This window comes from Somniosus microcephalus, chromosome 10, assembly GCF_052327205.1.
Source record: "Somniosus microcephalus isolate GS21.2 chromosome 10, FLI_Smic_1.0, whole genome shotgun sequence".
In the NCBI taxonomy this organism is placed as follows: domain Eukaryota; kingdom Metazoa; phylum Chordata; class Chondrichthyes; order Squaliformes; family Somniosidae; genus Somniosus; species Somniosus microcephalus.
This window is the reverse complement of record NC_140996.1, coordinates 111,880,651-111,906,435: the sequence shown is the minus strand read 5'-3', so window position 1 is coordinate 111,906,435 and position 25,785 is coordinate 111,880,651. Positions and strand designations below refer to the sequence as shown.

Genomic DNA, 25,785 nt, shown 5'->3' with positions numbered 1-25,785 from the left:
TCTCCAATATAGCCAATCCAGAGGGTGAATACATACCTATCCCATGCCTTTTACAATTTCACTCTGATTATCTTTAACATGGAGAGGAATATCGTTTTTTTTTAAACATGTGTTAAAAGAATTAATGGTGAGCCGGGAGAAAGTGACTTTTGTATGCGCACTTCGCGCCTGGGCGTCTTCATGGCCCAGACTCTTAATTGCTGCCCCGTACTATCCTGGTGTCTCCCAGGTGCTCAAGGCGAAGTTACGATGCCATGGAGCACCTGCGGAATGCTGCTTCGGAAGGAAAGATGGGTTCAAGAGAGCCATCAAAGACAGAATTGGAATTTTAAAGAAGCTTAACCAGCGAGAGAATTGAAAGGGAGGAAATCACAAATACAGTGCAATTTAGAAATAAACAAGACCTCTTGTGCAGAAAATGCTGAAACGCTCAGCTAGCCAGTCAGCCTCTGTAAAGAATGGAAAAAAATCAAAGACCCTGATTTTAAGTTGGGAGTGGGTGGTGGGGTGTTGGGGGGTGTGATATGGCATGCGAAACTCGGAAGTAAGTTCAGCGCATCTGTCACTGGCTTTTTAACTCAGCCACCTCATTATCATTTTACTTTCGGGTTTCCCGTTCAATCAGCAGCAGCGGGCATGATGAGGACCCGCATGACGTGATCTCAACTCCAATATTTAAAGGGACAATCCAAACATGCAAGTTGAGGGAGTTGGAGTTGGCTGTCAGAGAACTGGAAGTGTCAGAATGGAGTCCAGATGGGCAAACGCGCCGCCCTATTTCAAGGACACCTTCCTTGATGTGTTGCTGGGGGCTGTGAGGTGAAGAAAGGAAATTCTCTTCCCTACCAACAGGAGGAAGAAGCCTGCAGCTGAGACTAAGAAGGCATGGTTGGAGGTAGCGGAGGAGGTCAGCAGTAGGAGTGTAGTGTCATGCTCCTGGATTCAATGCAGAAAGCGGTATCCATCCACCACTCCCACTCACTCTCAACCATATGCAATTTCACACCTCTCCCCGATACCCTCACCAAATGCACCCCATCCATCATCAAAATCAAATCAAATCAAATCAAATCAACTTTTATTGTCATTGTTAGTGCACAAGTGCAGTACAACGAAATGTAGGCTTGCGGCTCCCGAGAGTGTACATTTGGATTAAGACATATAAACATTCAACATACATTTGGCTTGTAGTATATTAACATAAACATAACCATAATAAAGTGCATTGGCAGATGTGCAGGCTTTAGAGTTTATTTGTGAACACATGCCATTACACTCACTCCTAGGTCTGGTTCCCTCATCGCAGGAGAAGAGAGCACAGAACATGAGGGAGAAAGAGAGAACTGGAGGGGGCACTCCTTGGAACATACAACTCACAACTGCAAAAGAGGGGGCACTGGAAATCAGTGGAGTTTCAGCATCCCTGGCTGTCAGAGATGGGGAGCTCTCAGCTACCTGGTGACACAATTAAATAAAAGCCACCCAATATGTCTTCTGGCACTCAGTCATATTGACTTGGTTTCAACAGTGAGTGAAATATGATCATCTTCATAATGATAACTTGCAACATTCTTGCAAGACACTAATTCATGCCTTTTATCTCCGACAGAGGCTTCATGCATGCAGCAGGTGTTGGTGGATGTGGCAGGCGATGAGTTCTTAGAGTAGCTGAGTCCTTCTGAGGGTGCACCATCATAGGACTCATGCAGACCATGCACCAGCTCAGATACTCAGTTAGGTGGGACCAGTAAGACAGAAAGTTGGGTTTTCACCTGGTGACTCACTTCACAAGTGAGCAAGAGCAGATGGTGGTGGCAGGGACTGCAGTGGCGAGTCCATGTCGGAGGGCGCAGCCCTCTCCAAGCTCTGCTCAGCTGGACACAGATGCTGTACCCTGGGGACCGTCGATGAAAAGGAGAATCATTAAGCAGCAGGAGATAATGTGCGATGCACTGACAGGCATTCCAAGCACAATCGCAACGACTGCAGAGGGATTGGATGAGTCCATCTCAAGTACAAGAGGAGAGCGGCGGGAGATGATGTCTTCTTCCAGAGTGGACAGAGCCATGGACTGTCAAATGCTTCAATCAAATTAGTTCATGCACGCCTTCAACACCACCTTGCAGACTCTGGATGCCAACATGTCTGCCACCTTAAATAGAATGACACACACCTTAGCCTTACAGGGTCACACTGATTAGCACCAAAATGATCTCCAGCATAAGAACATAAGAAATAGGAGCAGGAGTAGGCCAATCGGCCCCTCGAGCCTGCTCCACCATTCAATAAGATCATGGCTGATCTGATCCTAACTTCAAATCTACTATCACGCTACATCCCTCCCGAACCCATGTGATCTCCTGGGAGAGGCGAAAAACCAGATAAAAAACCCAATGGCCAATTTGGGAGAAAAAAAATCTGGGAAATTCCTCTCCGACCCATCTAGGCGATCGAAACTCGTCCAGGAGATCACTGTCCCTATATTTTCTACAGTACTTACCTTCTGTAAAAGGTGATCTCCACCCCAGCCAGAAACAGGAATAGAACCATCTCCTGAAATCTAACACATAATTAGAACACAAGAAGCAGGAGCAGAACCAGGCTACACGGCCCCTCGGCCCGCTCCGTTACCCACAGGGCCATGACCGTTCCGAACATAGACTCATGTCCAATTTCCTGCCTGCTCCCCGTAACCCCTAATTCCCTTTACTTCTAAGAAACTGTCTATTTCTGTTTTAAATTTATTTAATGATGTGGCTTCCACAGCTTTCTGGGGCAGCAAATTCCACAGACCTACTACCCTCTGAGTGAAGAAGTTTCTCCTCATCTCAGTTTTGAAAGAGCAGCCCCTTATTCTAAGATTATGCCCCCTAGTTCTAGTTTCACCCATCATTGGGAACATCCTCACCACATCCACCCGATCAAGCCCCTTCACAATCTTATATGCTTCAATAAGATCGCCTCTCATTCTTCTGAACTCCAATGACTAGAGTTCCAATCTACTCAACCTCTCCTCATATGTCCACCCCATCATCCCTGGGATTAACCGAGTGAACCTTCTTTGTACTGACTCGAGAGCAAGTATGTCTTTTCTTAAGTATGGACACCAAAACTGTATGCAGTATTCCAGGTGTGGTCTCACCAATACCTTGTACAACTGCAACAATACCTCCCTGTTTTTATATTCTATCCCCCTGTCAATAAAAGCCAACATTCCATTGGCCTTCTTGATCACTTGCTGCACCTGCATACTAACTTTTTGAGTTTCGTGCACCAGGACCCCCAGATCCCTTTGTACTACAGTATTTTCCAGTTTCTTGCCATTAAGATAATAACTTGCTCTATGATTTTTCCTGCCAAAGTGCATAACCTCACACTTTCCAGTATTGTATTCCATCTGCCAAATCTCTGCCCACTTACTTAGCCTGTCTATGTCCCTTTGCAGGTTTTTTATGTCCTCCTCACTCACTACTTTCCTTCCCATCTTTGTATCATCTGCAAACTTTGATATGTTACACTCGGTCCCCTCCTCCAAATCATTAATATAGATTGTAAAGAGTTGGGGACCCAGCACTGACCCCTGCGGAACACCACTAGTTACTGATTGCCAGTCTGAGAATGAACCATTTATCCCAACTCTCTGCTTTCTGTTAGATAGCCAATCCTCCACCCATGCCAGAATATTACCCCCATCCCATGATTTTTTATCTTAAGCAATAATCTTTTGTGTGGCACCTTGTCAAATGCCTTTTGGAAGTCTAAATACACTACGTCCATTGGTTCCCCTTTATCCACCCTGCATGTTACTTCCTCAAAGAACTCAAGCAAATTTGTCAAACATGACTTCCCCTTCATAAAACCATGCTGACTTTGTCCTATTAAATTATGTTTATCCAAATGTCCCGTTACTGTCTCCTTAATAATGGACTCTAAAATTTTACCAACCACAGATGTTAGGCTAACAGGTCTATAGTTTCCAGCCTTCTGCCTACTACCCTTTTTAAATAAGGGTGTTACATTAGCAGTTTTCCAATCTGCCAGGACCTTTGCTGAGTCCAGGGAGTTTTGGAAAATTGTTACCAATGCAACCACAATCCCTACCGCCACTTCCCTCAAGACCCTAGGATGTAAGCCATCAGGTCCAGGGGATTTATCCGCCTTGAGTCCCATTATTTTTCCAAGTACCACTTCCTTAGTGATTTTAATCGTATTTAGCTCCTCCCCCCCTAGAGCCCCCTGTTTGTCCAGTGTTGGGATATTCTTAGTGTCCTCTACCGTAAAGACTGATGCAAAATAATTGTTCAACGTTTTTGCCATCTCCATGTTTCCCACCATTAATATCCCGGTCTCATCCTGTAAGGGACCAACATTTACTTTAGCCACCCTTTTTCTTTTTATATAACTATAGAAACTTTTGCTATCGGTTTTTATATTTTTTGCTAATTTACTTTCATAATCTATCTTCCCTTTCTTAATCAATCTTTTAGTTATTTTTTGCTGTCTTTTAAAGACTTCCCAATCTTCTATCCTCCCAGTAGATTTGGCTACCTTATATGCCCTTGTTTTTAATCGGATACTATCCTTAATTACTTTACTTAGCCACGGATGGTTATCTTTTCTTTTACACCCTTTTTTCCTCAGTGGAATATATTTTATTTGGAAGTTGTAAAATAACTCCTTAAATGTACACCACTGATCATGTACCATCTTACCCTTTAATCTATTTTCCCAGTCCACTCTAATCAATTTCGCTCTCATACCTTCATAGTCTCCTTTATTCAAGCTTAGCACGCTTGTTTGAGATCCAACCTTCTCACCCTCTAATTGAATATGGAATTCAACCATGTTATGGTCACTCATTCCAAGGGGATCCTTTACTAGGACATTTTTAATTAATCCTGTCTCATTACACAGGGCGAAATCTAAGGTTGCTTGCCCCCTGGTCAGTTCAGTTACATACTGCTCAAGAAACCCATCCCTAATACACTCAATGAACTCATCCTCAAGGCTGCCCTGCCCAATTTGATTTGTCCAGTTAATATGACAGTTAAAATCCCCCATAATTATAACTGTTCCCTTATTACAAGCCTCAACTATTTCCTGATTAATACTCCGTCCAACAGAGTTGCAACTGTTCGGAGGCCTATAGGCTATGCCCACTAGTGTTTTTTTCCCCTTATTATTCCGTATCTCCACCCAAACTGTTTCACTATCCTGATCCTTTGACCCAATATCATTTCTCTGTATTACAGTGATTCCTTCCTTTATTAACATAGCCACCCCACCTCCCCTTCCTTCCTGCCTGTCCTTCCTGATTGTTAAATAACCTGGTATATTTAATTCCCAGTCATGATCACCCTGCAGCCATGTTTCTGTAATGGCCACAAGATCATACCCATATGTAGTTATTTGTGCCGTTAACTCGTCCATTTTGTTACGAATACTACGTGCATTCAGATAAAGAACTTTCAAATATGTTTTGTGACACTTAGTTCCTGCTTTTTCCCCTTTTACTACTTTACCTTTTACTCCATACCTTCTGTCCCTTCCTGACACACTGTTTTTTAATTCCCCCACTGCTACCCAAGTCTATGACCTTCTCCGTAGTCATTTTTATTATTTGCTCTCTAGAAACCTCCCCCCCACTAATTAGTTTAAAGCCCTCTCTACAGCCCTAGTTATATGATTCGCCAGGATTCTAGTCCCAGCACTGGCCAAGTGAAGTCCGTCCCAACGGAACAGATCCCTCTTGTCCCAGTACTGGTGCCAGTGTCCCAAGAAGCAAAACCCATTTTTCCCACACCAGTCTTGGAGCCACGCATTTAACTCTCTAATTTTATTTATCCTAGCCAAATTCGCTCGTGGCTCAGATAATAATCCAGAGATTATTACCCTTGAGGTTCTGTTTTTTAATTTGACCCCTAGCTGTTCATACTCCTTTAACAGAACCTTCTTCCTTGTCCTATCTACATCATTTGTACCAACATGGACCACGACAACTGGATCCTCCCCCTCCCACTCCAAGTTTCTTTCCAGCCCAGAAGAGATGTCCTTAACCCTGGCACCGGGCAGACAACACAGCCTTCGGGACTCCCGCTCTCGACTGCAGAGAACCCTATCTATCCCCCTAATGATACTATCCCCTACCACTACAACATTTCTTTTTACTCCCCCCACTTGAATGGCCCCCTGTTCCACGGTGTTGTGGCCAGGTTGCTCATCCTCCCTGCAATCCCCGCTCCCGCCCTCACAGGGAGAAAGAATCTCAAAACTGTTTGACAAGAGCAAGGGCTGCGGCTCCTTCAACACTACCTCCTGGATCCCTGTACCTGCCTCACTCACAGTCACACCGTCCTGTCCCTGACCACGGACTACATCTGAATTAATTAATTTCATAGGTGTGACTACCTCCTGAAACATAGAGTCCAGGAACTTCTCCCCCTCCCTGATGTGTCGCAGTGTCTGAAGCTCGGTCTCAAGCACCTCAATACGGAGCCAGAGTTCCTCTAGCAGCAAACACTTGTCGCAGATGTAATCACTGTGAGCCTCAATGGGGTCCACCGGCTCCCACATCTCGCAACAGTAACACATCACCTGCTCCATTCTATATAATTAATTAAATTTCTTATTATTATTTATGAAGACCCTGCCCGGATATAGATGATAAAATCACACCACTATTCAATAGGACTTACCAACTTAAAGGGATAAAAGAGAAGGAAGAGAACCTACCAACCAGCTGATCACCAACCCCCTCTTTGAATGCTGTCTGTGGGGCCTGTTTGGTTGACTCGTCTCGCTGCTCCACTAACACAGTGCTGTCTAAGCCTGGGAGTGGGGAACAAAACAGAGCAAAAACATCCCCTCACCTCCCACTTGCCCGAACTCGCCCACTTACCAAACTCTGCTTACACTCAATGCACCGCACTCAGAGCTGCTGCACTAGTCCCGCCCCTTTTATACCTGGATTCTACTTCCGGTTTAAACTCCCCAGCAGTTTAATTTACACTTAAAAAATTAAACTCACTTCAAATAATTAACTTTTTACCACACTAAAATACACAAAATACACTTAAATGACTTTTTCTCCCACTTACCACACTCTCTCTTAACTCAAATGCCACAACACAATGGTAGCTGTGAAGTGCAGCTAGGCCATGACAGGGATGATGGCGAAAGGGGTCGTGGAAGTGGGGACTCAAAGCGCTTCCACTTCTCACTCACATCCCCTCTCTCAGTGAGTAGCTGACATGTTGCCTTGTCTCCCGATGGCCGAGTCTGCCCCTGCACAGGTGCAGGTGGAGCAGTCTCTGGCAGGGCCCTCATGGACTCCAAAAACCAGAGGGCATTGGCCTAGATTACCTCAGCACTCAGAGCAGGGATCTGAGCAGCCTGACTCTACCTCTGCTCAAGCCACACAGGTTGCAACACGTAGAGTAGCAGAAAAAGGAAGAGTAAAGCTTTGTAGTTGCATAAGGGTATGTGTAATGTATGTACCATTAAGGGAGAGAACTACTTTTTACAGCTCCTGTATACTGTAGTACCGGCAGTGACCACACCTGTATATAAACGCAGAGTAGTGATCTGTACAATTAGTTCTAGAGTAACCCTCATTCAGTAAACACCTGTTGTACCGTTTCTCCTGCAGTCTGTGTCTTATTATACACAGACACAACATTGGTGACGAGCAGATTCGAACCTATCTGCAACTCTGCATCACCTCCCAGGGATTCGCTCCTGGAGAACAGTGGAAGGAGGTCGAGTCCAGAAGCATGGGCGTCGACCATGGGCAACCGCCCAGTCATCCAGCGGAGATTTGAGCATCACAGGGGAGGCTGTCGAGAGCCAGGCTTGGCTTTCCAGTCATGGTGGTCCAGCGAAACGGGCTGGCAACAGGTACTGCGCAGACCCTTCCCGGACAGCGGTGGCTAGAGCCGACCGAGCGGCACAGAAAAAGGCCGAGCAGCGTCGACAGGGGAGAGAGAGAGGGCAGAGCGCACAGGGCGCAGCCGGTGTTCAGGACAGAGCAGCGTCAATGGGGAGAGAGACGAGAGAGAGCAGAGCGCAGCCGGTGTTCAAGGGCTGAGCAGCATCAACGGGGGAGAGAGACAAGAGAGGGCAGAGCGCAGCCAGTGTTCAAGGGCCGAGCAGCGTCAACGGGGGAGAGAGGTGCGCAGGAAAACGCGAGGCGCTGCCATTGCCACGAGGACCGCAGAGAGCGGCATTGGCAGCAGCGCAGGAGCAGCGCACGAAACCCACAGGGCGTCGCCATTTGCCACAAGGACCGCCGAGAGCGGCGTTGGTAGCAGCGCGGGAGACGCCATTTTAAGTCGCAGCGGGGAAGAAAGGAAAGCGCGGGAGACGCCATTTTAAGCCGCAGCGGGGAAGAAAGGAAAGCGGGGGAGACGCCATTTTAAGCCAGTCTAACCACACCCAAAAATGCCGAAGAGTGGCAGTATCACAGCGTTCGACAATGAAGTCGAAGATTGGACGACATATGTCGAACGCATAGAAGTATACTGCAAGGCGAATGAAGTGCCAGATGACAAGAAAGCGCTGGTATTGTTGAATTCAATGGGTGCAGAAACGTATGGCTTACTACGAAACCTAGTAACCCCAGAAAAGCCAGTAGAAAAGGATTTTGAAAACATAGTGTCAATCCTACAGGACCACTTAAACCCCACACCGCTGCTGATAGCAGAAAGATTTAAGTTTCACAAAAGGAACCAGCATAAAGATGAAAGTAATGCTGAGTATTTAACGGAACTGCGCAAGCTATTGAAACACTGCCAGTTTGGAACGGAACTAGCAGATACTTTAAGGGACAAGTTTGTGTGTGGGCTACAAAGTGAAGGAACCCAGAAATGGCTTCTATCAGAAAAGGATCTTACGCTGGACAAGGCTTTCAGCATTGCAGTATCACACGAAGCAGCAGCACGGGGCGCTGCAGAGATACAACGGAGACCACAAGAATATGGCACAGATGAAATGTCATACGGAACAGTGAAGTGCTATCGCTGCGGCAGAACAACACACGACCATAATGATTGCTGGTTCAAGGACAAAGTGTGCAGACAGTGTGGAAAAGTAGGACACATAGCAAGAGTCTGCAGGTCGGGAAAGAAAACCAACAGCAAGAAATCTCCACAGGAGAAGTACAAGAAGGTATATAAGGTGACGGAGAGTAGTTCAGACGAACAGAAAAGTGATACAGACTCTGGAAGCAAGGAGCTGGGTTGTCTGAAACTACATAATGTGATCAAAACGGAGGATCACCAAACTATCTGGGTCACGCTCAAGATAGCAGCAGTCCAAGTGAAAATGGAATTGGACACAGGATCAGCCCTAACAGTCATAAACCGAAGGGACTACAAGCGGCTATTCTCACATCTACCCTTGAAAGATACAAAGATTGTCTTGAAGACGTACACGGGGCAAAAAGTCTACCCCAAAGGAAAAATAAGGGTGAACGTTATATATAACGGCAAGGAAACACCAAAAATGGACCTATATGTATTGCCAGATGGAGGACCACCACTACTAGGACGTGAATGGATCCGGAAGATACAGCTAGATTGGCATTCCATACAAGCACTGACTGTAGATGCCAAAAAGGATGACGACGTCACACCTGGACGACTGTCAAAAATGCTAACTGACGCACAAGAAGTGTTCCAGCAGGGACTCGGAACACTAAAAGGCATAACAGCGACGATCAAAATAGAGGAAAATGTAAGCCCAAAGTTTTTTAAGGCCAGGCCGGTACCTTATGCGATCCGCCCAGCCGTCGAAGCAGAGCTGGAAGGTTTGGAACGTTCAGGAGTACTGTCCAAAGTGGACTGGAGCGAGTGGGCTACACCCATCGTTCCTGTAATGAAGAGGTCGTTGAGTAATATGCCTGGGGAACCAAAGAAGGTTCGCATCTGTGGGGACTTTAAGGTGACAGTGAACCCAGTCCTTCACACTGTACAATATCCACTTCTGCGGATTGAAGATATTTTCGCCTCGCTATCTGGAGGGAAACGCTTCACTAAGATTGATCTGGCCCAGGCATACCTGCAAATGGAGGTAGAAGAAGCCTCGAAACAGTACCTCACGATCAACACTCATAAAGGTCTCTACCAATACAACCAGCTGGTGTTCGGGGTAGCATCAGCTCCGGCTATTTGGCAAAGGGCAATGGAACAAGTCCTGCAAGGGATTCCAGGGACCCAGTGTTATTTGGACGACATCCTGATCACGGGCGAAAATGACAGTGACCACCTCGCCAACCTGGAGCAGGTGCTCACTAGATTGAAGGAATATGGGCTCCGAGCTAATCGCCACAAATGCGAGTTTTTCCAGAAGCAGATCTCGTATTGTGGCCACGTTATTGATAAAGAGGGGTTACATAAGTCCCCTGAAAAGATTGAGGCAGTAGTCAAGGCTCCAGCACCGGAAAATGTGTCACAACTGAGGTCGTTCCTCGGGCTGGTGAACTACTACCATAAGTTCTTGCCGAATTTGTCTACAGTACTACACCCACTGAACACCCTACTGCAAACGGGGGTACCATGGAAGTGGAGTGATGAATGTAAACAAGCTTTCCAGAAGAGCAAAGCATTGATCACATCAAAAGAGGTGTTGGCTCATTTCAACCCAGCACTACTAATTCGGTTGGCGTGTGATGCATCACCCGATGGCATTGGAGCGGTGCTGTCGCACAAATTCCCGGATGGCTCAGAGAGGCCAGTAGCCTTTGCGTCTCGGTCACTAACCTCAGCCGAGCGTAACTACGCCCAGATTGACAGGGAGGCCCTCAGCCTAGTGTGGGGAGTGAAAAAGTTCAATCACTATCTGCACGGGCAGAAGTTCACCTTGCTGACTGACCACCAACCACTTGTCTCCATCTTTAATCCAAAGAAGGGTGTTCCGGTGATGACTGCGCAACGGCTACAAAGATGGTCCCTTTTTCTAGGGGCGCACCAATATGAAATCGAGTATAAGGGCACGAAACAGCATGGAAACGCTGATGGGCTATCACGCCTGCCACTGCCTACTGCGGAGGAAGCACCAGCAGTGGATCCTGTCGAAATATTTCATTCGACTATAATTGAATGCTTGCCAGTAACTAACGCTGGCATAGAGAAGGAGACCCGAAATGACCCGACACTGTCTCGGGTATATGATTTGACGGTGAAGGGATGGCCAGCACATGGCGACTCAATGTTGCCAGCATTCTCATCCAGAAGAGAACAGCTGTCAGTATGCCAGGGGACCTTGATGTGTGGATCCCGATTAGTAATTCCACCCAAGTTAAGGGAGAGAGTGCTCAATGAGCTTCACGAAGGTCATCTGGGAGGGGTGAAAATGAAAAGCCTTGCTAGGGCTTATGTGTGGTGGCCGGGGATCGATCAGCAAATCGAGGACCTGACAAAGAGCTGCTCAGGATGCCAGAAGGTCCAAAATGCACCACCACATGCCCCTCTACACCCATGGGAGTGGCCCTCATCTCCATGGCAATGGGTGCATAATGACTTGGCTGGTCCATTCATGGACTCAATGTTTTTAATAGCCGTGGATGCGCACTTGAAATGGCCTGAGGTGATCAAAATGTCCTCCACCACCACGGAGAAAACTATTGCAGTCCTACGGACCATTTTTGCCAGGAACGGCTTGCCAGAGCAGATTTGCTCTGATAACGGACCACAGTTTGTGTCCGAAGAGTTTTGAAAATTTATGAAAAGGAATGGGGTGAGGCATTACACATCCGCCCCGTATCATCCAGCCACAAATGGATTGGCTGAGAGGTTCGTACAAACCTGTAAAAAAGCAGTAAAGGCCATGTGCGATGACGACATTCCACTGCAGCATAAGGTGGACAATTTTCTGTTAGCCTACAGAAATGCGACACATGCAGTCAGCAACCAGGCCTCGGCCATGATGTTCTTTAACTGAAGGTTGAGATCTCGTCTGGATTTGCTCAGACCAAATGTACGAAGAGATGTTGAGAGTAAGCAATTCCAGCACATCAATGAGAAGCCGACAAGGAGCTTCAATTTAGGGCAACCAGTCTTGGCCCACGACTACCGAACAGAGAAATGGCAACCAGGAACGAGATGCACACGGCAGGGGCCACTAATGTACACAGTGGATGTTGGGGAGAACATTGTGAGACGCCATGCTGACCAGATCCTAGCGTCACAGGAACGAGTCAACCCCATGTCTCGGCCATACGTACCTGGTGAGGAACCCAACGTACAGGTCGCATCTACCTCAGAAACAATAGCATTGGAAGCTGATGAATCAACTGACGACAGGGTGCTAGAATCGCCTCCGCACCAAGAGCGAGACACTCGGGAAAGGCGTTATCCAGAAAGAATCAGGAAGCGTCCCCAAAGACTGAATTTATAAATAGACTATTTTCAGCTAATGTTGCATGTTAGAAGTGTTAATTGTAATTAGTTTGATATTTAATTGTTAAATGAGTGTTATGGTACTGTTAATCTAAAAGGGGAGGAATTGTAATGTATGTACCTTTAAGGGAGAGAACTACTTTTTACAGCTCCTGTGTACTGTAGTACCAGCAGTGACCACACCTGTATATAAACCCTGAGTAGTGATCTGTACAGTTAGTTCTAGAGTAACCCTCATTCAGTAAACACCTGTTGTACCGTTTCTCCTGCAGTCTGTGTCTTATTATACACAGACACAACAGTATGCACTTGGGTGTCTGAGAAAATGTTGTTCGATAAGTTTTTGTTCTTTATTTGTTCTTTATTCAGCTCATATAAATGTTATTCTTTTTCACCACTTTCCTGTCTTGTCCATTCTTGGGTGCTGGGTGGTAAGTGGCATTCTAATTTGTTTGATGATGAATGTGAAGACATGAAGTGATGGGGACCAATGGGGGTGGGGGGAAGGATGTTTAAGGTGTGGTTGGTTGGTTGCAGGACTGCTATGTGTCAGTGGCATTGGGAGGGGAGTGGCGGGAGAGTGGCAGTTACATTTCCTTGTGACATGGGTCCACTGGTGCTACCTAAGTGAACCTTGCATTAATAGGGCATCCCTGGCATCCCGAGCAGCAATGTGAGCAGTTAGGGGTGCATTGCCCTCAGCATGCTCCTCCTCCTGTTTTTCTAGGAACATAGGAAGAGGAGTAGGCCATTTAGCCCCTCGAGCCTGTTCCACCATTCAGTGAGACCATGGCTGATTTGTGACCTAACTACATGGGCCTTTGCCCCATTTGGTTAATAAAAATCTGTGAATCTCAGATTTAAAATTAACAATTGACCCAGCATCAATTTGCGGAAGAGAGTTCCAAACTTCTAAGAATGTAAGAACATAAGAAATAGAAGCAGGAGTAGGCCATTCGGCCCTTCGAGCCTGCTCCGCCATTCAATGAGATCATGGCTGTTCTTCTGCCTCAACTCTATTACCCGGCCCTCTCGCCATATCCCTTGATGCCCTTACTAGTCAGAAATCTATCAACTTCTGTTTTGAATATACCCAATGACTGAGCTTCCACAGCCCTCTGGGGTAGAGAATTCCAAAGATTCACCATCCTCTGTGTGAAGAAATTTCTTCTCATCTCAGTCCTGAATGGCTTACCCTTAATCCTGGGGCTGTGGCCCCTGGTTCTAGACTCCCCAGCCAAGGGAAACATTCTCCCAGCATCCACCCTAGCAAGCCCTATAATAATTTTGTTTGCTTAAATGAGATCCCCTCTCATTCTTCTGATTTCAAGAGAATACAGGCCTACTTTACTAAATCTCTTCTCATACGACAATCCCGCCATCCCAGGAATCAATCTCGTAAACCTTCGATGCACTCCCTCTATGGCAAGTATATCCTTCCTTAGGTAAGGAGATCAAAATTGTACACTGTACTTCAGGTGTGGTCTCACCAAGGTCCTATATAATTGGAGTAAGACTTCTTTACTCCTGTACTCAAATCCTCTTGTAATGAAGGCCAGCATACCATTTCCCTTCCTAAAGGCTTGATGCACCTGCACATTCACTTTCAGTGACTCATGTACAAGGAAACCCAGGTCCCTTTGGGCATCTGCATTCCCCAATCTTTCACCATTTAGGAAATACTCTGCCTTTCTGTTTTTTCTACCAAAGTGGATAACTTCACATTTATCCACATTATATTCCATCTGCCACGTTCTCGCCCATTCACTGAGCCTGCCGATATCCCCTTGAAGCCTCTTCACACCCTCTTCACAACTGACACTGCCGCCTGGCTTTGTATCATCAGCAAATTTGGAAATATTACATTTAGTCCCCTCATCCAAATCATTGATATAGATTGTGAATAGCTGGGGCCCAAGCACCAATCCTTGTGATACCCCACTAGTCACAGCCTGCCATCCTGAAAAAGACCCGTTTATCCCTACTCTTTGTTTTCTGTCTGTTAACCAATTCTCAATCCATGCTAGTATATTACCCCCAATTCCATGTGCCCTCATTTTGTTCACCAACCTCTTATGTGGGACCTTATCGAAGGCCTTCTGAAAATCCAAATACATCACATCTACTGGTTCCCCTTTGTCTACTCCACTAGTTACATCCTCAAAGAACTCCAATAGGTTTGTCAAACAGGATTTCCCTTTCATAAATCCATGCTGACTCTGCCCAATCTTCCTATTAGTTTCTAAGTGCCCAGTTATTGCTTCCTTTATAATAGACTAGCTGGGGGTGCCCGGCGGTGCCAAGGCTTTTTTGAGGGCATGTTGTTGTTGGAAGAGAGAGAGGGAGCGACTGCGGGGAAGAGAGAGAGGGAAGGAGCGAGAGAGAGAGGGAAGGAGAGAGAGGGAAGGAGAGAGGGAAGGAGAGAGAGAGAGGGAAGGAGAGAGAGGGAAGGAGAGAGAGAGAGAGAGAGGGAAGGAGAGAGAGAGGGAAGGAGAGAGAGAGAGAGAGGGAAGGAGAGAGAGAGAGGGAAGGAGAGAGAGAGAGAGGGAAGGAGAGAGAGAGAGAGATGGAAGCAGAGAGAGAGATGGAAGCAGAGAGAGAGAGAGATGGAAGGAGAGAGAGAGAGAGAGAAGGAGAGAGAGAGAGAGGGAAGGAGAGAGAGAGGGAAGGAGAGAGAAGGAGAGAGAGAGAGAGAGGGAAGGAGAGAGAGAGAGAGGGAAGGAGAGAGAGAGGGAAGGAGAGAGAGAGAGGGAAGGACAGAGAGAGAGAGAGAGAGAGGGAAGGAGAGAGAGAGATGGAAGGAGAGAGAGAGAGAGGGAAGGAGAGAGAGAGAGGGAAGGAGAGAGAGAGAGAGAGAGGGAAGGAGAGAGAGAGAGAGAGAGGGAAGGAGAGAGAGAGAGAGAATAAAGGACAGAGAGAGAGGGAAGGAGAGAGAGATAGAGAGAGAGGGAAGGAGAGAGAGAAGGAAAGAGAGAGAGGGAAGGAGAGAGAGGGAAGGAGAGAGAGGGGGAAGGAGAGAGAGAGAGAGGGGGAAGGAGAGAGAGAGAGAGGGAAGCAGAGAGAGAAGGGGTGAGAGAGAGAGACGGGGAGAGAGAGAGAGAGAGACTGGGGGAGAAGAGAGAGAGAGAGATTGGGGGAGAAGAGAAAGAGAGAGATTGAGGGGAAGAGAGAGAGACTGGGAGTGTGTGTGTGTGAGAGAGAGAGAGAGAGAGACTGGAAGTGTGAGAGAGAGAGACTGGGAGTGAGAGAGAGAGAGACTGGGAGTGAGAGAGAGAGAGAGAGACTGGGAGTGTGTGTGTGAGAGAGAGAGAGAGAGAGAGACTGGAAGTGTGAGAGAGAGAGACTGGGAGTGAGAGAGAGAGAGACTGGGAGTGAGAGAGAGAGAGAGAGACTGGGAGTGTGAGAGAGAGAGACTGGGAGTGTGAGAGAGAGAGAGTGGGAGTGTGAGAGAGAGAGAGAGAGTGGGAGTGTGAGAGAGAGAGACTGAGAGTGTGAGAGAGAGAGAGAGAGAGCAAATCAGTAATTGAACCAATTGCACTCTATGGCAGTGAGGTGTGGGGACCGCTAACACAACAAGAATTTGAAAAATGGGACAAACACCCAATTGAGATCCTACATGCAGAATTCTGTAAAGGTATCCACCGGACTCAAAGGAAAACAGTAAACAATGCATGCAGGGCAGAACTAGGCCAATATCCATTAATAATCACTATCCAAAAAAGAGCCACCAAATTTTGGAAACACCTAGAAATGAGCAACCCCCAATGCTATCACTACGACGCCCTGAAATGCCAAGAGATGACCATAAAGAAGAATACCCTCAGTCAACTAGTCCTGGGACTCAGTGAAGTAACTACTAACACTACTAACAATAACCAGCCCCAGGACAGTGACAGCGTAACACAAAGAATTCGACCCAACACAATCGTCGCTAAGCAAAAGGAAAACTATCTGACATATTGGGCAGAAACAACAAAAATCCAAAGCAAACTCAATTGCTACTTGGCCCTAAACAGACAATACAACATAGCTGATTACCTGACCATGGTAAAGGACAGCAAACTGAGAAAAATCTTGACAATGTACAGACTTAGTGAACATAGCCTGGCGATCGAAAAAGGTAGACACAGACAGACCCGGCTGCCAAGAGAGGACAGGATATGCTCTCACTGCAGCCAGGGAATGGTGGAGACAGAGATGCACTTCCTCACAGCTTGTAGAAAATATCAGGGCATAAGGGAGAATTTCTACCCAAAATTTACAAAAATATGCCCGGAATTCAGAAATTTGAATGACGACCAAAAACTCCCATACCTACTAGGGGAAGAGAGAAATTGCGTAACACTAGCGGCACACTATGTTACAGCTTGCCATAAACAGAGGGACAACCACTAAAGATAAGATAAGAGTATATATAAATTATATGAAAGTATATTTATACACTCAGGGATATATCTGTTTATACACTGTATGGGTAGATCTGTATTTTTATGAACAAACATGAATGTTTTCCGATGCTTTGGCAACATAAGGTGTAACTTGTCATGCCAATAAAGCGATTTGAATTGAATTGAATTGAGTGAGAGACTGGGAGTGTGTGAGAGAGAGAGACTGGGAGTGTGTGAGAGAGAGAGAGATTGGGAGTGAGAGAGAGAGAGAGACTGGGAGTGTGTGTGAGAGAGAGACTGGGGGTGTGTGAGAGAGAGAGAGACTGGGAGTGTGTGAGAGAGAGAGAGAGGGAGAGAGTGGGAGTGTGTGTGAGAGAGAGAGAGAGAGAGTGGGAGTGTGTGTGAGAGAGAGAGAGAGTGGGAGTGTGCGTGAGAGAGAGAGAGACTGGGACTGTGTGAGAGAGAGAGACTGGGCGTGTGTGAGAGAGAGTGGCTGGGAGTGTGAGAGAGAGAGACTGGGAGTGTGAGAGAGAGAGACTGGGAGTGTGAGAGAGAGAGACTGGGAGTGAGAGAGAGACTGGGAGTGTGTGAGAGAGAGAGAGAGTGGGTGTGTGAGAGAGAGAGAGAGAGAGAGAGTGGGAGTGTGAGAGAGAGAGAGACTGGGAGTGAGAGAGAGAGTGTGTGTGAGAGAGAGAGAGAGACTGGGAGTGTGAGAGACAGAGAGAGAGTGTGAGAGAGAGAGACTGGGAGTGTGAGAGAGAGAGAGAGACTGGGAGTGTGTGAGAGAGAGAGAGTGGGAGTGTGTGTGAGAGAGAGAGAGAGACTGGGAGTGTGAGAGAGAGACTGGGAGCGTGAGAGAGAGAGAGACTGGGAGTGTGAGAGAGAGAGAGAGATTGGGAGTGTATTTCCTAATATTTCCTAAGGAGTACTTCCTATTTTTCCTATATTTCCTAAGGAGGCTGAAGGGATGTAACCTGTCACCCCTGATCCTCTCTAACTTTTACCGCTGCACAATAGAGAGCATCCTGACAAACTGTATCACAGTATGGTATGGCAGCTGTAGCTACTATGACCGGAAAGCCCTGCAGTGGGTAGTCAAAACTGCCCAACGCATTACCGGCACCCGGCTACCGACCATAGAGCACAAATACCAGAAACGCTGTTTACGGAGGTCATGGTCCATCATCAAAGACCCTACCCACCCCAGCCACAGTCTGTTTGCCCTCCTGCCATCTGGGAGACGCTACAGATGCATTCGCACCTGTACAACCAGATTTAGGAACAGTTTCTTTCTCAGGGCTGTCATCCTACTGAATTCCATAAATAAACTCTAAAGCCTGCACATCTGCCAATGCACTTTATTATGGCTATGTTTATGTTAATGTATTACAAGCCAAATGTATGTTGAATGTTTAAATGTCTTAATCTAAATGTACACTCTCGGGAGCCGCAAGCCTACATTTCGTTGTACTGCACTTGTGCACTAACAATGACAATAAAAGTTGATTTGATTTGAGAGAGATTGGGAGTGTGAGAGAGAGAGAGTCTGGGAGTGTGAGAGAGGGAGAGATTGGGAGTGTGAGAGAGAGAGATTGGGAGTGTGAGAGAGAGAGATTGGGAGTGTGAGAGAGAGAGAGACTGGGAGTGAGAGAGAGAGAGATTGGGAGTGTGAGAGAGAGAGAGATTGGGAGTGTGAGAGAGAGAGAGATTGGGAGTGTGAGCGAGAGAGACTGGGAGTGTGAGAGAGAGAGAGATTGGGAGTGTGAGAGAGAGAGATTGGGAGTGAGAGAGAGAGAGAGCGACTGGGGGGGAAGAGAGAGCGACTGGGGGGGAAGAGAGAGCGACTGGGGGGGAAGAGAGAGCGACGGGGGGGAAGAGAGAGCGACTGGGGGGGGAAGAGAGAGCGACTGGGGGGGGGAAGAGAGAGCGACTGGGGGGGGAAGAGAGAGCGACGGGGGGGAAGAGAGAGCGACTGGGGGGGAAGAGAGAGCGACGGGGGGGAAGAGAGAGCGACGGGGGGGAAGAGAGAGCGACTGGGGGGGGAAGAGAGAGCGACTGGGGGGGAAGAGAGAGCGACGGGGGGGGAAGAGAGAGCGACGGGGGGGGAAGAGAGAGCGACTGGGGGGAAGAGAGAGCGACTGGGGGGAAGAGAGAGCGACTGGGGGGAAGAGAGAGCGACTGGGGTGGAAGAGAGAGCGACTGGGGTGCAAGAGAGAGCGACTGGGGGGGAAGAGAGAGCGACTGGGGGGGAAGAGAGAGCGACTGGGTGGGGAAGAGAGAGCGACTGGGGGGAAGAGAGAGTGACTGGGGGGAAGAGAGAGCGACTGGGGGGGAAGAGAGAGCGACGGGGGGGGAAGAGAGAGCGACTGGGGGGAAGAGAGAGTGACTGGGGGGAAGAGAGAGCGACTGGGGGGAAGAGAGAGCGACTGGGGTGGAAGAGAGAGCGACTGGGGTGGAAGAGAGAGCGACTGGGGGGGAAGAGAGAGCGACTGGGGGGGAAGAGAGAGCGACTGGGGGGGGAAGAGAGAGCGACTGGGGGGGGAAGAGAGAGCGACTGGGGGGGAAGAGAGAGCGACTGGGGGGGAAGAGAGAGCGACTGGGGGGGAAGAGTGAGATTGGGAGTGTGAGAGAGAGAGACTGGGAGTGAGAGAGAGAGAGATTGGGAGTGTGAGACAGAGATTGGGAGTGTGAGAGAGAGAGAGATTGGGAGTGTGAGAGAGAGATTGGGAGTGTGAGAGAGAGAGACTGGGAGTGTGAGAGAGAGAAAGAGATTGGGAGTGTGAGAGAGAGAGATTGGGAGTGTGTGAGAGAGAGATTGGGAGTGTGAGAGAGAGAGAGATTGGGAGTGTGAGAGAGAGAGACTGGGAGTGAGAGAGAGAGAGATTGGGAGTGTGAGAGAGAGATTGGGAGTGTGAGAGAGAGATTGGGAGTGTGAGAGAGAGAGATTGGGAGTGTGAGAGAGAGATTGGGAGTGTGAGAGAGAGAGACTGGGAGTGTGAGAGAGAGAGGGATTGGGAGTGTGAGAGAGAGAGATTGGGAGTGTGTGAGAGAGAAAGAGATTGGGAGTGTAAGAGAGAGAGAGAGATTGGGAGTGTGAGAGAGAGAGATTGGGAGTGTGAGAGAGAGAGACTGGGAGTGAGAGAGAGATTGGGAGTGTGAGAGAGAGAGATTGGGAGTGTGTGAGAGAGAGAGGGATTGGGAGTGTGAGAGAGAGAGATTGGGAGTGTGAGAGATTGGGAGTGTGAGAGAGAGAGAGAGAGATTGGGAGTGTGGGAGAGAGAGAGAGATTGGGAGTGTGAGAGAGAGATTGGGAGTGTGAGAGAGGGAGATTGGGAGTGTGAGAGTGAGAGATTGGGAGTGTGAGAGAGAGAGATTGGGAGTGTGAGAGAGAGAGAGATTGGGAGTGTGAGAGAGAGAGACTGGGAGTGAGAGAGAGAGAGATTGGGAGTGTGAGAGAGAGAGACTGGGCCACCGCGGCGGCTCACCTGATGGCTTTGGGTCGGGCTCTCGGGCGGGGCTGTTGACGCCGCGGGGAAGTTTTGTGCGCGGCAGCTCCCGGCACGGCCCGCCGCGGCCGCTCTCCTGGTGGCTGTGGGTCGGGCTCTCAGGCGGGGATGTTGACGCCACGGGGAAGTTTTGTGCGCAGCAGCTCCCGGCACGGCCCGCCGCGGCCGGTGACCTGGTGGCTTTGGGTCGGGCTCTCGGGCGGGGCTGTTGACGCTGCGGGGAAGTTTTGTGCGCGGCGGCTCCCAGCACGGCCCGCAACTCAAGTCCCAGGCTTCCCGGGCTGCTAGGCCGCGCCTGGCGCCGGCACAGCCGCTCGAAATGGCCGTCAAAGTAGGCGAGCCTCCGGGCAAAGGGCAGAGGATCACTTCATTTCCTACTGTTGCTAAATACAATTTAAAACTCAAATAAATTGTTATTTTCCTTAGTTCCCTAACACAGAAAGTGTGGGAAAAAAATCGTGAAGAATCAAGATGGCGGCCACTCACCTCGGTTCAGAATGATAAGGCCCGCCCACACACGCGGGCGACCGTCAGGTCACTGAACTGTAGGATTGGTCAATCATCAAGTCACTCAACACTCAACTGTAGGATGGCCCGCCCGCACGCGCAATGAACCCGCCCCCGTGACGCAGCGATTGGTCAACCGTCGGTCAACTGTCAGGTCACTCGACCACATGATTGGTCAACCTTCACATCACTCAATGCTAATGAGCAAATGAGCGGAACTTTTCCCATTTAATGAGCGGAATTTTGAACATTTTTGGGATACCGTGGGCACGATCTTTGTCTGACGGAAAAGTAAATATGCCTATGAACGGTCCGTAATCGTAAGCTTTCTTTTGTTGTGACGCGCGAGTAGGTACGCTCTATAACTTTCGAACGTATAGAGAACAGACAGACAGACAGACAGACAGAAGAGGTCTTTTATATATATAGACTAGCTGGGGGTGCCCGGCGGTGCCGAGGCTTTTTCGAGGGCATGTTGTTGTTGGAAGAGAGAGAGAGCGCGAGTGGGGGGGGGAGAGAGAGCGTGAGTGGGGGGGGAGAGAGAGCGCGAGTGGGGGGGGAGAGAGAGCGCGAGTGGGGGGGGAGAGAGAGCGCGAGTGGGGGGGAGAGAGAGCGCGAGTGGGGGGGAGAGAGAGCGCGAGTGGGGGGGAGAGAGAGCGCGAGTGGGGGGGAGAGAGAGCGCGAGTGGGGGGGAGAGAGATAGCGAGTGGGGGGGAGAGAGAGCGCGAGTGGGGGGGAGAGAGAGCGCGCGAGTGGGGGGGAGAGAGAGCGCGAGTGGGGGGGAGAAAGAGCGTGAGTGGGGGTGAGAGAGAGCGCGAGTGGGGGGGAGAGAGCGCGAGTGGGGGGGAGAGAGAGCGCGAGTGGGGGGGAGAGAGCGCGAGTGGGGGGGTGAGAGCGCGAGTGGGGGGGAGAGAGCGCGAGTGGGGGGGAGAGAGCGCGAGTGGGGGGGAGAGAGAGCGGGAGTGGGGGGGAGAGACAACGCGAGTGGGGGGGAGAGAGAGCGCGAGTGGGGGGGAGAGAGAGCGCGAGTGGGGGGAGAGAGAGCGCGAGTGGGGGGGAGAGAGAGCGGGAGTGGGGGGGAGAGACAACGCGAGTGGGGGGGAGAGAGAGCGCGAGTGGGGGGGAGAGAGAGTGCGAGTGGGGGGAGAGAGAGCGCGAGTGGGGGGGAGAGAGAGAGCGAGTGGGGGGGGAGAGAGAGCGCGAGTGGGGGGGAGAGAGCGTGAGTGGGGGGGAGAGAGAGCGCGAGTGCGGGGGAGAGCGCGCGAGTGGGGGGGGAGAGAGAGCGCGAATGGGGGGAGAGAGAGCGCGAGTGGGGGGGAGAGAGAGCGCGAGTGGGGGGGAGAGAGAGAGCGAGTGGGGGGAGAGAGAGCGCGAGTGGGGGGGAGAGAGAGCGCGCGAGTGGGGGGGAGAGAGAGCGCGAGTGGGGGGGGAGAAAGAGCGTGAGTGGGGGTGAGAGAGAGCGCGAGTGGGGGGGAGAGAGCGCGAGTGGGGGGGAGAGAGAGCGCGAGTGGGGGGGAGAGAGCGCGAGTGGGGGGGTGAGAGCGCGAGTGGGGGGGAGAGAGCGCGAGTGGGGGGGAGAGAGCGCGAGTGGGGGGGAGAGAGAGTGGGAGTGGGGGGGAGAGACAACGCGAGTGGGGGGGAGAGAGAGCGCGAGTGGGGGGGAGAGAGAGCGCGAGTGGGGGGAGAGAGAGCGCGAGTGGGGGGGAGAGAGAGCGGGAGTGGGGGGGAGAGACAACGCGAGTGGGGGGGAGAGAGAGCGCGAGTGGGGGGGAGAGAGAGTGCGAGTGGGGGGAGAGAGAGCGCGAGTGGGGGGGAGAGAGAGAGCGAGTGGGGGGGAGAGAGAGCGCGAGTGGGGGGGAGAGAGCGTGAGTGGGGGGGAGAGAGAGCGCGAGTGGGGGGGAGAGCGCGCGAGTGGGGGGGGAGAGAGAGCGCGAATGGGGGGAGAGAGAGCGCGAGTGGGGGGGAGAGAGAGCGCGAGTGGGGGGGAGAGAGAGCGCGAGTGGGGGGGAGAGAGAGCGCGAGTGGGGGGGAGAGAGAGCGCGAGTGGGGGGGAGAGAGCGCGAGTGGGGGGGAGAAAGCGCGAGTGGGGGGGAGAGAGAGCGCGAGTGGGGGGGAGAGAGAGCGCAAGTGGGGGGGAGAGAAAGCGCGAGTGGGGGGGAGAGAAAGCGCGAGTGGGGGGGAGAGAGAGCGCGAGTGGGGGGGAGAGAGAGCGCGAGTGGGGGGGAGAGGGAGCGCGAGTGGGGGGGAGAGAGAGCGCGAGTGGGGGGGAGAGAGCGCGAGTGGGGGGGAGAGATCGCGAGTGGGGGGGAGAGAGCGCGAGTGGGGGGGGAGAGAGCGCGAGTGGGGAAGGGAAGAGAGCGCGAGTGGGGGGAAGAGAGAGCGCGAGTGGGGGGGAAGAGAGAGCGCAAGTGGGGGGGAAGAGAGAGAGCGAGTGGGGGGGAAGAGAGAGAGCGAGAGGGGGGAAGAGAGAGAGCGAGTGGGGGGGAAGAGAGAGAGCGAGTGGGGGGGAAGAGAGAGAGCGAGTGGGGGGAAGAGAGAGAGCGAGTGGGGGGGAAGAGAGAGAGCGAGTGGGGGGGAAGAGAGAGAGCGAGTGGGGGGTGAGAGAGAGAGCGAGTGGGGGGGAAGAGAGCGAGTGGGGGGGAAGAGAGAGAGCGAGTGGGGGGGAAGAGAGAGAGCGAGTGGGGGGGAAGAGAGAGAGCACGAGTGGGGGGGAAGAGAGAGAGCGAGTGGGGGGGAAGAGAGAGAGCGAGTGGGGGGGAAGAGAGAGAGCGAGTGGGGGGGAAGAGAGAGAGCGAGTGGGGGGGAAGAGAGCGAGTGGGGGGTGTTAAGTCTGTGGGTTGTATTATAAATAATCACAGACTCCACTGTTAACAAAATAAAACACGTCTTTACTATTCAGAGGCTCGGGCGATTCTGCCCTAGTTAACGTATCACAACCCTTATATACTGGTGTGGTCACTATCGGTATTACAGTATACATGAGCCAATAGATAGTGCCACCCTAAAGTAGTGCTCTTAAAGGCGAACGGTTACATTCTATAGTTCCCTTAAAGGTAAACGGTTACATACACAACACTCCTCCCTTCCTAGCTTATTACTTACAGAATCCCGTTAAACATACAATCTTCAACTTTATATAAACAGTTTGCAGATATACTCTCGATGGAGTCAACGTCATATAACAATTTACAGATATACTCTCAATGGAGTCAACGTCATATAACAGTTTACAAACATACTCTCAGTGGAATCAGTTTACAGGTTCAGTCTCTGTGGGAACAGTTCATAAATTCAGTCTCTGGTATTAATTCGTTCCAGACAGCATCCTCCATAGCCTTTTTTTTTTAACAGCTTGTACTTTCGTCCTGTTGAACCAGCAGTGTGGACTTATACAACCCACTGGCTGTCTTGATAATGTCCCTGGATTTTTTTTACAAATTTAGCACCTTTCGTAGTGTTCGGACTGAGGTAGTAGAAGTAATAATATTTTAAACAGTTATTATTTTCTGCTTCTTCTTTTTCTTTTCTGCCTTTTTGAAACTCTCCGAGCTCTTTTCCCGGCTGCCATCTGTAGCGCCACCAACTCTCTATGTTCCTTAGACCTTAAGTGCTTCCTCAGGATTTCAGCACTTTGGGAGTTCCCATCACAATTTGGGCAGACCACATCCTCATAACATTCGGTGTCACTCAACAGGTCAAAACCCTTCTTCAAGCAATCATATTCATCCTGCTCTTCCTCGGATGTCTGCCCTTCCTTCCCTCCTGGCCTCATTTGTGCGTTCAATCCTTTCCCTTCCTTCAGGGATTTCGTTATCAGGCTATTTAATCCTTCTACTGAAGTAGCTGTTTCCCCATTCTCCTGTTCCCCTGGACGTAATTCAGCGTACTCCTCCATTTCATCCATCATTTTCTCCAATGCTTTCATCTTCTCTTCCTCTTGTACTTTGGCTTCCAGTGCTTGGAGAAGTTGCGCCTCGATGCTCTCTAGCTCATGTTCAGGGCCCATTCCCAGTTGAAACTGTTCTTCAAGTCGGTCAACCTCGGTAATTGCCGCCTCATATTTGTCTTGGGCTTCCTTCCATATTTTTATGAGTTCTGCCATGTCTTTCACCTCTACATCCTCATCTATGTATGGAACTTTTACCGATGAGTCTGTCTTGGCCCTGAGCTCCTCAAGAATTTCCTGCAGCCTTTGGACTTCTTGCTCATGTTCAACCTTTAGTTGCTCATATACTTCCAACGAAACTAGCTTTTCGGAGGTTGCTGAGTTAACCCCCTCCAGAATTGTAGTCTGGGCCTGTTCATACTGTTTTTTCAACTTCTCGCACTCTGCTTGTAAGGAGTCGTAGAGAAGAACTGGAATAAAATCCTGGCTTCCTGAAGATTCCTCTTCATTTGTTTCTTTCGCAATTTCCTGTTGGAGTTCAGCCAAGGCTGCTATGCTATCTGCCTCTCGAAGTCTCACTGCCATCAACTCTTCTTTATTCTTGCAGTCCATCTCAGCCATTTCCCGTTTACTTTCATTTAACTGAGTGAGTAGTCCCTTATTTTGGGCTGAGAGATATTGCACCTTCTCATGTAGACCCTTGCACTCCTTCTCTGCTTGACATAGCTGATTACCGCTGATTTGGTTCTGCGTTTCAAGTTCCAACATCCTTTGCTTAGCTTCTTTCAGTTTCGCCCCTATAAGCTCCTCTTGCAACATGGCCACATTATTCTCATCAGGTAAAGAAGCGTTTCTCTTTTCCATGTCCAAGATTTGTTTCTGCAGCTCCTTAAGAGCACCCTGTGATTCAACTTCTCTTAACTTTGCCTGCACTAGCTCCGTCTCTAATTGCAGAACAAAATCCTCAGTGCAGCGTGATTTGCCCTTCTGCTGTATCTCTAGATCATGCAAATATTCTAACCCCTGAACATCATCAGGGAGATGTGATCAGTAATTGGTCACGATGGCTCTATGGTCGCTCTCTGCTTGAGCCAGTAGGTTCT

The 25,785-nt window shown here is 49.7% G+C and overlaps 1 long non-coding RNA gene across 1 annotated transcript in view; it reads right to left on the bottom strand.

Moving 5' to 3' along the window:
• Positions 1-1,061: 1,061 nt before the first annotated feature.
• The window catches only part of LOC147111630 (uncharacterized), a 62,904-nt gene continuing 38,180 nt past the window's right edge, over positions 1,062-25,785 (bottom strand). Inside the window, exon 2 of the long non-coding RNA XR_015079719.1 lies at positions 1,062-2,152. This is a non-coding gene — a long non-coding RNA (uncharacterized LOC147111630). The remainder of the gene's footprint in view (positions 2,153-25,785) is intronic.